Source organism: Motacilla alba, chromosome 2 (assembly GCF_015832195.1).
Source record: "Motacilla alba alba isolate MOTALB_02 chromosome 2, Motacilla_alba_V1.0_pri, whole genome shotgun sequence".
NCBI lineage: Eukaryota > Metazoa > Chordata > Aves > Passeriformes > Motacillidae > Motacilla > Motacilla alba.
This window is the reverse complement of record NC_052017.1, coordinates 59,521,393-59,539,430: the sequence shown is the minus strand read 5'-3', so window position 1 is coordinate 59,539,430 and position 18,038 is coordinate 59,521,393.

The following is an 18,038-nucleotide window of genomic DNA, read 5'->3' as shown; positions in this document are numbered from 1 at the left end:
TGACAATCATATGATAGTTAGGAATTTTCCTAAAGCCCTCTCTCTCTCTTGGATTCATATAAATAGTTATTCAGAATGCCTTTCCTTTTAAAAGTAAACTCTAGCAGAATAATGGCAGAGAAAAGCAGATTAAAATTCTAATCAAAACTTTAAGCTTTTAAAATGGATCTTACATTTCCTTCACAGATAATGAAGTAGGCTGTAGTCTAGAAGTTTGGCTTTGGTTTTTGTTTTGTTGATTTGATTTATTTTTCCTCTTAAGTGGTCAGTTGTCTTACCACCAGAGAAGTGGCAGTTTCCCTTTTCAGACTGATGAAAGAGAAATCTGAATCCTTTAATAAGAAAGATTTAGGGGCCAGTAATAGAATGCATCAGAAAAAAAAAAAGTTATCATTCTGCAGTCATTATCCTGTGTGGATAAGTTAGGAAATTTTTACTTAGATTCCATTTCTTTTCCTTGTTAAATTTCAGTTGTAAAATAGTTAATCAAATAATTTTGGTTGTGTTCAGCCTCATCTGAGTTTCATTTACATCCTTCTAAAGCTGAAAAATATCCCTTCTGTACGAAGTATCCCAAAGACAATGATTTACTTTTTGCATGGGATGTTCTCCAACACCCCTCCCCAGCCCTGTACAATGCCTGGTCATCTTGGTGTCTGGCTGGGAACATCCTTGTCCATCCACATGGTGTTACATATGGCTAAGCCATTCTGGCCATCTTCTCACTGATACTAGTACAATGAGTCTGGCAAATTAGCATAGGTGATTAGTTCAAATAGGTTTGGGTTTGGTTGGGGTTTTTTTGTTGTTGTTATTGTTTTTTGTTTGTTTTGTTTTGTTTGTTTGTTTTTTCTTCTTTTCCTTAAGCTTTTTTTTTCTCTTTTCTTTCTTTTCAAAAATGAGTAGGAACTCTGAGAAACATAATTTGGAGATTAGAAAAATGAATTGCTGAGGGTGCCGTTAGTAAAAACACACACAAAGCTGTCCCAGTTCAGAATATATCTAAACGGTGCCTCAGTGGACGAAATTAAACTCTTTCAGTGCACCACCATGTGTAAGCAAACCATCCCATATCCATTCAATCCTTGGGAGACTTGAGTGGTTCACTTCACCCTGCATGTGGCTGTGACATTGTGTGTGGTGAGGTCGGTAGAGTTCTGTTTGGTGTGCATTGTGAGAAGATGTATGGCTTGCAACCACTAAACTTTATAGTATGTCAAAAGACAATTTTTATTTTTTTAATTGAGAGAGCTGGAACAAAAAGAAAGTTCTTCTATTTTTAGACTTTTTTTGGAAAGCTTTTCTGTGTCTTTTTCTAAAAAATGTTACCAACATAAAAATATTAATATTGGGCTTGATCTGAGGCTACTGATCCACCTATTTAAAAAAAGTTGTCATGATTTTTCTTGAAAAAATCTTATATTAAGACATTTAAAATGTAGAGCATTACCTGCTGTTAACGATTTTGAAATATATTAATAAATAATAGAAGGTTTTTTAAAATTCTTCAACTTTATGTGTATATTTCCATGGTCTCATCAATACTAAAGGAGCAACTTTCATCTATGAGAAGAAAGAAAAATGCTTATTAATACAAAGTTTAGAGTCAAGTGTTCAGAATGATTTAATTTTTTAAGAGAAACATTCTTTGTGATTACAATAATTCTGGAAAGGACCCTATGAGATACTGCTGCACTTATATCTGCTAGTCTTCTCAGGCCTATTTACCTTCCTTAAAATCATTTAATATACCTTACTGACATCATACTTGGAGAAAGAGCTGTTGAAAAGCTTTAAATTTTGCAACTTCTCTTGCCCCGTGTCCATGCTCTTATAATGCGTCCTCTCTGATATTATGCACACAGACAAAATGTGGAAAAGCTGTGGGTCTTAACACTTGTTTTTTTCAGCTAAGCCATACTTTTTATCATCAAGATTATGAAAAAAGTGAACAAAAGGGATTTTAGTTTAAAGGCTTTTTTTCTGTTTGGTTTGAAGGGGTTTTCTGTGTGTGTGGTTTTTTTGCCTGGGGTTTTTATTTTATTTTTATACATCGATTCTGTAATCTCTAGTGAGCTGTTCTGTGAGCTGTAATGCTTATTGTTACTTTTTAGTGCAAACTCTTTGGAAATATTCATGTCTCCTAGTTATGGTTTGTAATATAGCTAAATACAAATCTTGATTTTTTTTACAGCTACATTCTTTGCATATGTCTGCTAAAAAGACATCTTGTCTTGGGTTGATTTAAAGATCCTAATACTCTGGGGTGGATAATAAGGTTTTTATTCCCAAATCTGTCCCTTGAATTTTGTGGTTTGTATAAAAATATGGCTGAAATGGTTTTATGGTACAAGATTGTGATATCTATTTAACAGGGTGTTCTTCCTAAAAGCTGCCTTCATCTCTAAGCCAGGTAACCACAATTTAGTGTAAGCTTCATATAGAAACCTACATATAGAAACCTGCAATATATTGTTCTAGGGGCCAAAATGCAACTATTAATATTACTGGTGTGAAATATGCTAAAAATTCAGAGAAGAAGGTAATGTTTTTCATTACAGACATTTGTTTGCTTTTCACTCTTATGTGCTGCATTTGTCACAGAGTTCCTTGGGCTGGCTCCTGGGGGTCTGGGTCTGTCAAACTCAAGCAAAATTCTGCTGAAAGCACAGCGTGGTTAGGATGATTGGGTGTGTTCTTGATGGGCTAGCTCTACCTTGCACTCATGCCAAACTCTATTATCCAGTTGTTCCTACACTTCCCCTGCACATCTGATGAGAGGACCATAAAGAGTCACAATAAGTAGTTTCTCTGAAGAGCCATGGGCTTGCTGTGTACATGGGGAATGCTTTGTCTGGTACTGAAACAGGATTATTGCATTTGAGGGTTTCTGGGAATACCTGCTTAATGGTAGAGAAGTGATCATGAAACCTTGCCAGCCAGCACTGTGTCAGGTTAATATGCAGGCCCATAGGAGGCGGGATTCTTCAAGATTTCAGAAGGGACATCTATCTGACATTCTTTGATCTCTAATCACTTATATCCCCTCTTTGTTGCATCTGGGTGAGTTACTTTCTCAAAGCCACACACTGAGAAGATGACACTTCCACGCGCTGGAACTTCAAGACATAAAGAAGAGAATTTGCACTACTCTGAGCTATGGTCTGCCTGACTTTTCTTGGAGGCCACCATGTGTTGTAGTGTTGATACAATGGAAGGTTGATTTCAGGAAGAAAATACATAATAATTTCCCCTATAATATCTGCTGTAAGTGGTGTGATATAGAATCAAGTTCTCCTGATTGTCAGTTATTTTGAACTGTTTCTTCAGCAGTAATCCTCATGGACTTCTTTGGGGACTTCAGAATTGATGGCATGGTGATAAGAATGGTGGCAAGTATGTACAGGATATTCTTTCTTATTCCAAAGAGTTGGACTTCACAAAAATTGATACTTTTTTTCCTGCCAGTTACTGCAGTTCCTCATGATCAAAGCCCAATAAAAAAAAGCACATATGCTTTATGCAATCCATCTAATTACTCTGGGTGGAGTTCTCTCTCTGTATATGTTCTGAAGAGTCCTAAAACAAATTACCCAGTGATATTGTTTCAGATTAAATAGTTTTGTACCATTGAAGCAAAGCAAACTGTAAATTGCAAAACAAAGAATAAAACCATAATTACTGCTTTCATTTATTCATACCATATTAATGCAATATAATTATCTGGCAGGCAGGATTTTATGAATACTCAACAGAAAACCGCCAAATGGTTGTTCTAATGAACACATAAAAACTAACACTTTAAAGTAGTAAATCACAGTTTGTTACTTTTACATTGACAAATGCCTTTGAACTTTATAATTGGAAATAATGTATTTTGGCACTCTGTAAAAGGCTCTTCAAGCACTATTGTGTTTGGAAGTATTTCAAAATGGACAGAAGTGCCAATGGGATACCTTAAGAATTGTTATGGAGATTTTTGCAATGCGTCTGTACAGGGCAATATATTTTTTCATGTGCATTCTGGTCTCCTAAAGAGTTCTTAAGGAATTTGGATTCTAAATAAGGCTTTAGGCTTGGATTATATACAAATCACAGTAAATGGAGCTGCTTGAAAGCACAGTGAAATCACAAAACCAAAATTTTTTAAAGTTATCCATGATTAAATTTTTTCATAAGAACTTAAAGAGCAGTTGCCCACCTCAAAAATTGTTAAGGCCACAGAAGGACTTTGTCATGAAATCAACACAGAAGAGAGTGACAGGATGGTGCTAACTCCAGGTCTGGTAGAGGTGAGACCTGGGTAGAACATCCTGACTAAAGCATCCAGACAAAAATATCTACTGTGGCAAACTGTGAATCAGTGACTTCTTGTATTGGTCAAACAAAGATCACTGCAGGTTCTAGGACAGATGGCACCTGTGACCACCAACAGCCACTCCCCAAATAGCCTCTGGATCCCTAGAACCTGGACTCTAAGTTAAGCATCTGTGACAGGAACTTGTGATAAGATTAGATGGTATTTTTGCCTGGGTGTTATCTCTGACATAGATGCTAAAAAAGCTGGTGGAGAAGAACACATCACTAGAAATGGGCACAAAGAATGAAGGAAAGCCAACTTCGCAGCTGTAGTGAAATTGGTTTGGACTGGGCAAAACATAATTTTGACAGGGGAGATTGAGACTGTCAACTCATGGCCCACAGACCCAAGAAATCCAGCAATTCAAAAGACAGAGCATGGGACTTATTAGAGAGGGTCTTGTTGGAATGCATCAAATAGAAGCCTCTCTGAGTCCCTCAGAGAGAGAAGAGAATACAGGTTTTGAAGTTTTGAATTAGAACCTCTAGAGAAGCTGAAATATATTAAGCCACACAGATATTAAATAGAAGTATAAGTTTTAGTTTTAAGGAAATACAAATATATTTTAAGTGCCTTAAGAGACTGTAGTAGCTAGTAAAAGGCCCTAAAACCTAGTTTAACATAGCTCCAGGCATAACAAAAACATAGCAGAACATTGCTTGCATCTCTAGATAGAATAGATAAAACTATTTGCATGGATAGATAAAATTATATATGCAGATTTTAAGTAAAAAAACGCATAGTGCCATTTGTGTAAATAGATAAAACTATTTGTGTAGGTCTTGTGTAAGAACTGACACTACTTTTGCACATTAGAATTAAGTTCAGATTGGTGTAGAAAATATTTTAGAATCGTGGTTTAGCTGATTGAATGATTTATGAATAAAATCCCAGTATTGAGGTGCAGAAAGAGGGAAGAAGAAGAAAGATGTGGGAGCTGTTGTTGTTGCTGCTGCTGCTTATGCTCAGGGCTTTATGCCAGAGCTTTTAGCATGGACTTTAGTACTCTGAACTCCTTGCCTTTGAGACTGATGTATTCATGCAATAAACAACTTTACTGCAACCAACAACTGCTCTCATCTCTTTGAAGACCCAAAACCCATGAAAACCTTGACAGGGACTCATTTAACCAATAGAATAAGAGAAATGTGTAGTCAATGAGCATTAATTCCTTTGTTTGCTAAAATGTATAAATACAGAAAAGTTCTGAATGACCTCAGAAACCCCACCATTGAGAAGCCCAGGATGAAGAAGGACCAATGGGATGCTGCTGGACCCATGGGTGATGACTATCTTCTGCTTGCTGTCTGTCTCTCTCTCTGAGAGGCCTGACCACCCCCATGAAAAAGAAGGGAAAAAAGGCTTTCTTGACCTTCCTGAGAAAATGTATTATTTAATATTATTTACAGAAACACCTTACTAATTATTGCCACCTTTACTTTGCCCTAAAAGCCTTTTAAAGTACACAATATGAAATAAAGCCATAATCGTAACTGGCAGAGTTGATTTTAAAGAACATACATAGGGAGGAAGAAATCAATCAAAACAAATTTGTGAAGTTCAAGGTATATCTTATCTTTCTTCTCTGGAAGTTCCTTTTTTTGGCCCATCAAAATAATGAGCAAACGGTTGATACAGGGTATACTAGCGCAGTGGTCTGATCTACAAGAGGGAAACTACATATTTAAGCTATTTCTTCTCTAGAAATGATAGTTAGAAGACAATTTATTAATCTAAAGATTTTTGTATTTTGTTCTATATGTCCATTATCCTCCATCTTTAAGAGAAATTCTGTATTCAAAACCACCTTGAATCCAAATAATTTCTGTGTTGAACAGGGTCTTTCTGGTACTAAAAAATGACATATAAACATGCTGCAATGCTTGTGCACTTAGTTGCTGGTGACCAGACTGTGACATCCTGTACTGTAGCTCTGTATGGATGTTGCATCAAAGATGGAGGGGAATCTCTTATGCTAAAGAAATAATGTTCTAAAGATGCCTTCAAGGTTTTCAATCTAAACAACAGGGGAAAAAATATTGACATGCAAACTTTCATTGGCAAAAAAGACCTTGTTTTCTTCTGTAATCAAATATGCTAACCGATGCTAATCTTTTAGCCCCTTAGGAGAAAAAAAACCCAAACCCCTGAGTGCATAGAGGAATCTGTTCTTTAAATAAAGATCATATGTCAAAAGTGCACAACTAGATGCAAAACATTGTGGTTAGGTGTCTCTGTAAAAGAACAGAAATTATCTTCTGTAAAACAGCTTTAATATAAGCCAAAGCCATTTTCTGTTAGAGTGCTGCCATGCACTTGAAGGGTCAGGAAGCTCATTTTCCTCAAGTCTCAGCCTATAACACTGGTGCAGGTGTAACATACCTAAATAAACATCCACAATAATTTTTGCATAAATGTAGAGCGACACAAGAATTGAGATGCAATTATTTAGCATTTGTGGGAACAGAGATGGTTTATTTGGTATGTCAAGTACTGACTCCCTAGAGAGAGAGAAACCACTCACTGAAATGTCTAAACTTTTACAATGTGTTGGTACGGTGGCAGCATTAAATAGATAGTTTTTATAGCCATCATGTGTGCAATTTTTGCAAAATCTTATGGTATTTCTGATCAACACTTTCAGGAGTCTTTGGGTTAAGACAATGACAAACAGATTCATAATTAACAAAAAAAAAATCCCCAAAAAACAACAAACCCCAAATTGTTTAATTCAGGAAATAGATTAGGGAGTGCTGTGCATTTAGTACGATTAGACTTAAGGAATTAACTGAACAAAAAAATTTAAACCTTTTTTAAAAGGTCTAGGGTGTTAATGTTTGTAAGTAGAGCACTCTATTTAATTTATAGTATACCTATATACTATATATTTAAAGTGTTTGTCTTTTCTTAATATTAGCCTCTCTTGAGTCCTCCCTGTGTTCTGTGAAATGGTCTCCTCTAATGCTAGAAACTGCAATGTGCAGTGGCTGTTTGAACCATATTCTTCAAAAGAGCAAAGATTTGCAAGACAGTGTTCTTGATTCCCCAGGCCAGTGGGGAAGACATTTGAATAAAGACATCATGCTTCAGGCTGAGGTCAAAATAGATTTTTTGTTCTATTACCAATAGATTTGTTTGAAAGTATGTTTATATCTGTACTCCAAATCCATCTATTTATCATTAATCAGAACCATCAGTCTGGTTGAAAGGTGGCAGAATCCCAAGTGTGATGGTGAGGCTGTAGAAGGCAGAAGTGAGGATATTGAACCAATGGCTGGTATTTTTAACAGAGCACAAGGGACCTGTGGGTGCTCCAGCGGTGCTGTGATGCATGTGCCACACCCTGCCCCATTTCAAGAGCAAGTGGGAAGGATTCTGCTCTTATTCCCAGAGGACTTTAGGTTAACAGAGGTTAGCCTAAAAAGTGCACCTGGCTCACCACTGTGGTACTGGCGTTTAAGATCATGTTCATTTGGTTCTCGCACCTAACCCAGGGCCTTTCCTAAGCATCACAGGGTGCTGGTATGTTTAAAAATTGGGAGTTTGAAGCCTTGTGGCCAATAGACAGTGGGTAGGATGGGGCACACTGTGGCTGTGGTTTGTCTTGTCTGCTTTTTCTGCTTCCTCTTGGCTGGAGACTTGGTGTGACTTGTTAAATTATGCGCATCAGTGTAAGAGAGTTCCTTCTTCCCGGAAGTGCTGGCTACACTTGGCTATCTTCATCCTGGAGGTGAGGTTAAAAAAGGCATTAGAATGAAACCAAGCTCTTGTGCCAGCTATTGGTTGGAATAGAGACCTATCACTATTAAATCTCCCTAGCCCTTCTTAGGCTGGTCCTCAGACCAGTGGAGTAAGGCTGCATGATTAAGTTAGCAGACAGTTCAGGAAGATGAGACCCCAACCCCGGACTCCTTATCAATCAACAAGGAAATATGTATTAAAATCTAGAATAGAAATTGTTATAAATTAATAAATACAACTGGTTTCTCTGAACCAGTAACAGTGCTCTTTGTTATTATTTCTCTCTGTAAATACATCTTGCTGGAGAACACTAAGTGTAGCAACAAGGTGAACATATTTGTTTGCTTTGGTATCTTATTGCAGCTTCTTTTATTGCATCTTGAATTTGACCCCTCTCCTTGAAGTTCATGTTTCTTTACATGTAGTACTAATTAACAACAACACTCTACAAAATGTATGTATATTTTGAAGTTCTTGTGCACTTATGTTGAGTTCCTACCCCATGTGAATTTTTTGGGGAATTTTTTACTTGCTGGTCAGTCACTAAATGCTGTGCTATAGCTGTGTGGTTGGAAAGTTTTGAGAAGAACCTAAGTGTCTTCTGAAAGGCAGGAAGCATAAGATCACTCAAAAAATCTTGTTAGTCTTAGCCCTGCTGCTTGCTTCCACTTGGGCCAATGTCTTTGCAGTTTAAAACAGTTTCTCCTTGGGACAGCTGCTTTCATTCATAGTCAATTTAATTCATCTGGGCACAGTTTTTGATGCTATAACTACTTTGTACTCTGCTGCAGTATCTCTTTGATACTGTCTTTCTCTTCCTGTGGTTTATGTCAAAAACTAATATGCTTTACAATTCAGTAAATTTATTAAGTAACCCAAGAAAATATATTTGTTTCGCAGAATTTTTTTTCATCTTCTGTATTACTTAACAATGTTTGCAACTTCTGATTCTCTCACCTGTCAGTTGGTAAAAGAATCTATATTTTCCTAAATTATATTTTCCTGTGCATTGCACTGTTCACTATTCAAAATAACCTTTTTTAGTAGTTTGAGATCTTTATTTTATTCTTTCTGTAATATAGGCCTAGGACATTCTTTCCCTGCTTCCAGGAGAAATTGCATAAATTTGAAATACATTCATTATTTTTTCTCCCATCCATGCTATTTTTATTTCTTGAACTTTCTTTCTCTTCTCTATGATTTTAAAGATTACACCATGCTGAAATGTTGCTGTGATGTCTCAGTGCACTTCCTTCCTAACCTTTCTGCTTTATCCAAGATTTAAAAGTTTAGGATTTCTTCCACCTTCATCTGCTGAAACCAGAAGTTTCTCAATTAATGATAGATAAGATACAGCTCTCACTGCACTGATTGATGGTATAATAACTTTATCAGACTTGTGTTTTTTAATTGAAATAAAATTATCTACTGTTTGGTATTTAATACTGAATTAGTTGATGTATCTCACAGGCTTCATGTTGTCACAAGCACTCGCAGAACAGAATTCAGTTTTAATTGGCTCAAGAGCTTAGACATGGTTAGGAAGGAATAAAACTTTATTTCTAACACTAAAAAGTTAATGTTCTTAAAAATCTCTTTACTACGAAATTTAAAATTCTCCTTCTGACAGGCTATTATATTGAGTGGGAAAAAAAGAATCAAATAATATTTGACTTTGTTTAAAAAAAAAAGGTTGTACTGGTGTCGGAACCCAGGACGTCTCTCTGATGTTCCCAGATGATCCGAACCCTGGCCAGGGGGGGGTCGGAGACCCTGGCATGCAGCCAGACCCTTGTGGCTTTGAGTTTGACCCATGGAATCATTTACCAGCTTTATATGAAGAATTAAATGTCACAAAGGTTTAGATAGCACAGTAGTAATTATCACAGGGTGAAGGGAAAAATTTTAAGATTTTGTACATAGGGGTTTGGGACTTTGTACATGGGGGTCTGAGGCTCCAAGATGGAGGAATCAGGGCGTGCCATATCCTTTCTTCTTCTTCTTCCTAGCCTCCATGATTTGGGTGATGTTGGCACTTTCAGATTGGTCTAGAGTAGAAAGTCACTGTCTAATATAGGTGATAGGTATTGGAATATAACTGTAAATATTGAGTACATAGCTTACAGTAGAAAAGACAACACCAGCCTCTTGGGCGGGCAGTGTGCCTCGGACTGATCTGCTGAACAGATCTTGGCAGGCCAGACAGAAAATGTTCTAGATAACAATTAATAAATAACCTTGAGAACAGCAGCCGAAGACCTCTGACTCCTTCTTGGACAGTTGGGTTGGAAAAGGGACTTTCCAACACAATCTCGGGATCGCCCTGATAGCAGCGGCGACCCGCCACATACTGGGAGCTCCTTGGCTGTCTCATTTAAACACCACTCACACCACTCCCATTTTATTATATTTTTAATTCTCTGTGGAACAATGTCTGTAACCACAGATGAAGTGTGAAAACTAAAATTTGGCTAATATGTGTATTATAATTTTGCTATGATAATATACATATGGCTTTCCTGGTTCTTTTGGTATATTTCTTGTTCATTTGGCGCCAGCACTATATGCATTACTCTGTACACAAATATGGTTCTGAATCTTTCTCTGCAAGTTTAGGAATCCTGTCACTTGAGATATCTGGAAGCTGGTTTCTAACCATCTGAATAAATCTTTGACCTGTGGTTAAACTCACCTTCTGCCCTCACCCTTCTTTTACAACAGTTTTAGAACTTGTACTTCAAAATTTTCTTCAAACTGTTTTGCAGGTTTGTAACTGTGGAGGTCAATTGAAGTCATATTCCAGAGGAACACTTATTATCTTTAAAAAGATGGACAAGCACCAAGTTCTAGTTTGCACCTGTTTCAAGGCCACATGCAAGTTCTTAAAGTTTATTGACCTGTGAAAGCTGCTTCAGCCATTTAGCTTAAGTACCTCCTATAGAATGTTATGTCTTCACCTTGACCAATTATTCAAGTAGATGTGCTATGGGAGCATCTTGTTCTGAGTATAGTTCTTCTGTATTTTATCATCTCCCTCTAGAGAAGGGGCAGTGGTAGCAATGGCTACTTTGACTATACTGAAGAGTGTTTCTGCCCTAATCTGTTATTCACTTTCCCAGGAAAACTGTCAACACAGGGAATACCAGGTTCCTGATGCCTCCTGCTGTACAGGTGGGAGGAAGTGGGATGTTGTGCCATCATGTCTTGAAATGTTTTCCCATGTACTAATTGCTTACACAAACACTTGTGCAATTTTTTCCTTGACTATTAATGTGATCTTAATTATGTTATCTTTTTTTCTTTTTTGCCTCACTAGCTATGATGGTTTTGTGGCCTGAAGAGTTGAATGGGTTGAAGCTGTAAGTAACCAGCGTCCCTTTTTCTGCACAGTATTCCAGTGTGTGCATGTAACTGGAAGACAGTAATCTGCATAGTAAAGAAAGGCACCATTAATTATGCATCTATTGCACTGTGAGGAGTGGATAATTCTAGGTTTCAATGGCCTTGAATCATTATAAGAGTTGTGTTTTCCAGTGTATTAACCTTTTTTCACTGATCGTGAGAGACACAAGCAAGCACCTGAAGCTGACAGAATTAACCACAAGGATCCTATTGCTTTGCGGACTTTCCTTTGTTCTTATGTATATGCTTACTATTCTCTTTGCTTGGAGTTTGCTGTTGCCTAAGCTTTTGTCCCTCCCTCCCTTTCCTTCCTCCCTTTCTCCCTCCCTCCCTCCCTCCCCTTCCTTCCTTCCTTCCTTCCTTCCTTCCTTCCTTCCTTCCTTCCTTCCTTCCTTCCTTCCTTCCTTCCTTCCTTCCTTCCTTCCTTCCTTCCTTCCTTCCTTCCGCCACTTCCTTCCTTCCGCCACTTCCTTCCTTCCGCCACTTCCTTCCTTCCTTCCTTCCGCCACTTCCTTCCGCCACTTCCTTCCGCCACTTCCTTCCTTCCGCCACTTCCTTCCTTCCGCCACTTCCTTCCTTCCTTCCTCCACTTCCGCCACTTCCGCCACTTCCTTCCGCCACTTCCTTCCTTCCGCCACTTCCTTCCGCCACTTCCTTCCGCCACTTCCTTCCTTCCGCCACTTCCGCCACTTCCGCCACTTCCGCCACTTCCTCCACTTCCGCCACTTCCGCCACTTCAGCCACTTCCTTCCGCCACTTCCTTCCGCCACTTCCGCCACTTCCTTCCTTACGCCACTTCCTTACGCCACTTCCTTACGCCACTTCCGCCACTTCCGCCACTTCCTTCCTTCCTTCCGCCACTTCCGTCCGCCACTTCCTTCCTTCCGCCACTTCCTTCCGCCACTTCCTCCACTTCCGCCACTTCCGCCACTTCAGCCACTTCCTTCCGCCACTTCCTTCCGCCACTTCCGCCACTTCCTTCCTTCCGCCACTTCCTTACGCCACTTCCTTACGCCACTTCCGCCACTTCCTTCCTTATGCCACTTCCTTCCCTTCCCTTCCCTTCCCTTCCCTTCCCTTCCCTTCCCTTCCCTTCCCTTCCCTTCCCTTCCCTTCCCTTCCCTTCCCTTCCCTTCCCTTCCCTTCCCTTCCCTTCCCTTCCCTTCCCTTCCCTTCCCTTCCCTTCCCTTCCATCGTAGCATTCAGGATTCTGCTCGGTGACAGGTTTCAGTGGTGAAAACGTCCCAATATTAGAAGTGGTAACATTAGAAAAAATAAATCAGACTGAGGCAGTTCTGTGGTGCAATATAGAAGAATATACTTTCTGGTCTTTTCTAGGAAAATGTCTTGTACTCTTTTTTCTGACAAGAGCTCGGACAGGATCGGGGTGCGAGGCAGCTCCCGGCTCTCTCCGGGAGCGGGTTCATCCCAGCCGGATAGCGTCCCTGCGGTCACTAGATGGCAGTCTGTCCTCCGGGATGCACAGAGCCGGAGGACCGGCCGCCCGAGCCCAAGATTAATATGATTTGGATCGGTTCAGTCAGTATTAAATCACTTAGATTGTTGATGAAACAAAAATCTACATCACAGATGAAACGCGCTGTTCACACTGAAGCCTGAGTTCTGCTGCCATGGAGCACTTTGATTTGGGCCGTGCTGCTGCTTCTCTTCTCTCCCTTGACCCCATCCTAAATTTTCAGTTTATATGACGCTGTTTTCTTCATTACATACACACACACATATATATATATGTAATATTTTTTTTGAGGGGGTGTAAATAGAGTAAGAAAGGAAGTTGAAGGCAAAGTTGTGAATAAGTCTGAAATTTTATTTGTGTCTTCATAGCTTACTAAACCAAAAAGGGTAGGGAATATGCAGCTTACTGCCAAAAGTGTTGTATTTCTCTTGTGATTATAATTTCCAGGGAAAATTGTAAGTGTTCCACTGCAGCACCTGAGTGTCACTAAATGTTTTTGTCAATACGAAAACAATAATTTAAAAATGGTATATCTCTTTGCAAAAAGATTGCATTTGCAGTTCTGCATTTACCATTTTATTAATAGCCTTCAAATTTCAGTGCCCATTCTTTTTTTTTTCTATTTAATAAAAGGAATTAAAAAAAAAAAAAAAGACAAAACCACATCTTAGTTTTGAATTTCTTTCTCTTCCAAAAAAATGGTTTCAAAAGCTATTAAAACACTTTTTTAATACTACTCTTTTAACACCATGCTACAAAAAAGAGCTTGGAATGTTTTATTATATAAATAATGCTTTCAGAACAAACACAAAAATGTACATGTATTGTTTGAAGAGTATTAAACTGTATAATATTGAGAATAGAATGTGTTGCATGCTTTGCTTTTATTACTTTCTTGACAAATACTCATAAGTAATTTTTAGAAATTTAACAATCAAACAGATATCTGGTGTATTCTACCTCATTTAACCATCCACTGCCTTCTGCACTTTTTTTCTCAACAGTCAATATTGCATCGATATCATCATTAGAAATTTTAACAATCAAATGGATTTGCAGTGCATGCTTATCACGATTAGCAAGCACATGCTGCATATTTCTATTAACAGCACATCAATATCATCATTAGAAAATCAGCAATCAAATGGATCCATAGAGCAAGCATATGCTGAGCATCATAATATTTAGAATCCAAAAAGGATTTGCTTAGTAGTAGTCTATTTCTGCCAGTTTATTTTTTTTCTTATAGAATGGCTATCAAGATGTCATATTTTAATATAAAACCTTTAAAATGGTGTTTCTGTAATTATAGTATGATGTACGCCTCTGCCACAAACTGCAGTAATACGGCATTAGGATTCACAAAGGTATCATAAAAATGTTTATGAAATACTTATAGCATAATATGCCTTTCAATTTGCAACAAAAGCTTTGGTTTTACAGGGAAACTTTAGTAGTGCATACATACAGCTATTTATCACTTTTTCCTGCTTGCCTTTAACTGTGTAAATGACTTTAAAATGCTTTCTCTGTGCGTATTATTAATTTGTGGTTTAAAGTCTACTATTTAGAAAAAATCCTGAATAAAAACCAACCCAGTTTACCAAGACGCAAAACTTATTTCTCATGTATTTTATTAGATTTATATAAAGAGTGCGACCTAGTATTAGCATTCTAACATGATGAAAATGTAGTAGCAATAGGCTCTAATTTTGTGCCATATGCTGCAGAATTAATGGCATGCCCCTATCGCTGTAAGATAGGAAACAATTAACTGTTCTCCCACATGCATATATGTATTCCCTCTTTTGATGCTGATCAAGTGCAGGGATACATTGATAAAGGAGAAATATTGTAATTGGTAAATTCACTTTTGGATATCCAAGGAGTGTAGAAATTTTTTTCTGAAGAACTAATCGAACCAGTTGCCTCCAGAAATAAATTTTTTGTATTAGTTTCCAAAGATATTAATTGTAAACCTGATGGGCAGATGTGATGCAAGTTGATTTTGTGACTTTTATAAATAATAGTTATTGCTGAGCAGAATTTTGGCCTTCTAGCTTTACTAACTTTGAAACACCCATTTTTTTAAGTCTTGCTTTAAATACAGTAATATAATAAGGGCTGGCAGAGTCCTACTTTAAAGAACCATTTGTTTGGGCAGTAAAAATATAGCCTCTCAACATCCTTAACCAATTACCCGTCTTCCTTTATGCTGTTTATGGCTTGTAGGGTAATGGCTACAGCAGAGCTAATAGCCAGCTCTAGTCTGGACATCATTGCAGGAGAAGGATTCACTCCTCCTGGAGATGAGTACTGCAGTGTCCCCAGCCTGCGTGAGGTCTCCGTCAGGGTCATGCTCCTGACATCCTGCAGTAGGTGAGGACAAGGACACAGCACACACGGCTTAAAGACAGATAGTTTAACCTTGCCTAACATTTCACCTTAGCTGCTGCTGTTTTTCATAGCTCCCTTTTCAGAGCTGATATAGTAGCTTTATGGGTGTGGAAGCATGATTTTTATCTTGGCATTGGTTTAAGGATAATCGGGTCATCTGTAGAAAAAAGCCTGAACTCTGACTCTCATAATTTAGAACCAATGATCTCCCCAGCCTATCTGCCTTGACTGTGTACTTCAGCAATTTGATAATGTCAATTTATATGAAAATTAGTATTATACTTTTTCTTAATTTCATATCCACTGTTTGCTGCATTAAATAAGTTACTCTGCTGTAGTCACGGTAATTCTGGACTTCTGGACTTCTGTCTGATACATCTGTGCCTCATGGGAGCCAGTCACATGGCAGCTTCACAGAGATTTTATATTTTTATAGGTTTTATATCTTCAAATTGTGTCCCCTCTGCCTCTATCCCATGCAGGGGTCATGAACCTTAGGTTCACTAAGAGCATAAACCAGGGCTAGATAAGGAAAAGCTTTCTGGAAGCTTGCATGGATAGTACAAGCACAAAGAGAAACTGCTGACAACTAAGCTTTCCTGTCAGGTAGTTATGCTCAGCTAATGCAATAATAATTTTCACAGAACAATAAGTTGAATTGCTGTATATAATATTCTTTTTTCTAATGACTCATTATCCTAGGATGATGAGGAGATGAGTAGAATGTAAGTGTATTAAAACATAATTGCTTTTCTATTCAAACAAAAGCATGCAGCGTACACATTGTGACAAATGCCTAATGAGTACAAGTGGAGTTTTTTGTTCTCTGTCAGTTTATAATAATGCCTGCCATAACTGCCTGTTTAAGATCTTAATTGCCTTTAATTTTAACAGATACCTGATAGTTGCTTTTGGTTGAAGAATCATTGAAGAAAAGACTATGCTGCTTCACTGCAAATGGGAGGTTGTTTGCAAACCAAGAGTGTCAACTTCTATGATTCAAGTTGAACAATTATAAGATTAATTTTGGATAGCTCCTGCTACTGTACCATAAATAATTGTGTAAATATTGCCCCAAAGCAGTTTCTTTCAATCCATGGGTAGACAAAATGCACAAAAAAAAAAAAAAAACAAAACAAAAAGCCAACCTTTGAGAGGAAAAATGTTAAATATATAAATGTTAAACATATAAAAAATTTGCCTCCCATAAATGTGTTAGCACCAGACTTGAATAAGAAATTGTGAGAGTTAAAGTCAACCTTACGCAAGCACTTATGTTTGGTTCCCATAATCATTGGTAAAGTTCTAAACTTATGGTGCACTGGTTAATTTTTCTCTTCAAGTGACAGTAGTCCTGGGTAGTCACTTCCATGGATGCATTTGAATTTGGAAGATGCCAAGACAAAATTTCCTTCCACATACAGAATTAGTGTCCCTTTTCTGTTGATGACCAATGCTTGGGCTGTAATTTTTGAGTCTTCATTTATCATCATCTCAGCCAGAACCACCACTGTATGTGGTATCTTTGACTTTGTATCTCTCCTTCCTCTAACCACTGGAGTCCTTCCCAAATGAGTCAGTGGGTATCAAAACAGTGCCTATGCATTATAGCAATAAGTGAACCAAGTATGAATCACCCCCTGCATTTTTTTTTTTTGTTGGGAAAATTCAGTCTCGATAGCTCTATCTCATGACTAATTTTGCCAGGGCCATCATCATGACATGCATGACAGAGATTGTGGTTAAACTGCCTTGAGAGCCAAACCAAGACAACTCACCTTTTTACTCCTCTCAGGAGACCAGAAGACCATGGTAAAGGCAGAAGGACAAATATGTACATATTCAACTGCACCAAGGTGGGGTGCTGTGCAGGCACCAGGCAACAGGGGTTTGTGCCTCAACACCCCTGGAGTGTGGGGTGTCTCTATGCTTGCAACACTCAGACTGAACGTGCCACCTCTGACAAAGTGTTTTCATGAGATGGTTGAATATACTTTGTGCTTAAACCCAGAGAAAAATAAGATCTGTTTTATTAACACTACATTAAATGTAATGACATTAAATGTCATTACATTTAATGACATATGACTTGTGTTGAGCAGCCAAAAACTGGCACTTTATTTTTTCATGCTGTTTTAAATGTTTGCTAAAGTTGTATTTTTTTGCTTCTTAATTAAAGCTTAACTTTATGAAAGCCATGATTTACTTTTTGAGGACAATAATACTAGGCTCAACTGCTCTTTCCAAGTGGAGCCTCTTTACTAGCTTCCCTGCAAACAGATGAGTGAGCCAATACTCATTGCATGGCCAGATATGCTGCTTGGCGTGCTGTGGTACTAGAGAAGTACAAGATGCTCATGTGTAATCTGGCTTCTCTGAGACAGTGCTCAGACTTCTACTTTCTTCTTCTTGCTTGTCATCTTGATATCAAGTCCAGAGCTGGCAAAAATATTGTTCAGATACACAGAGTTTACATATGACTCTCATGTCTCTGCCTGCTGGATGATGTCCACCTAGGATGCAGTTCCAGCTCTGCAGCTTTCTACATTCACAGGTGCTCCAGCTAAGAGCTACAGGGCAGTCTCAAAGCATCTCTTCTTGTGGTTATGGAAGTGCTCCTACTCTGCACAGACTTGGCCTTTCATGTAGTGATGTCGTGGC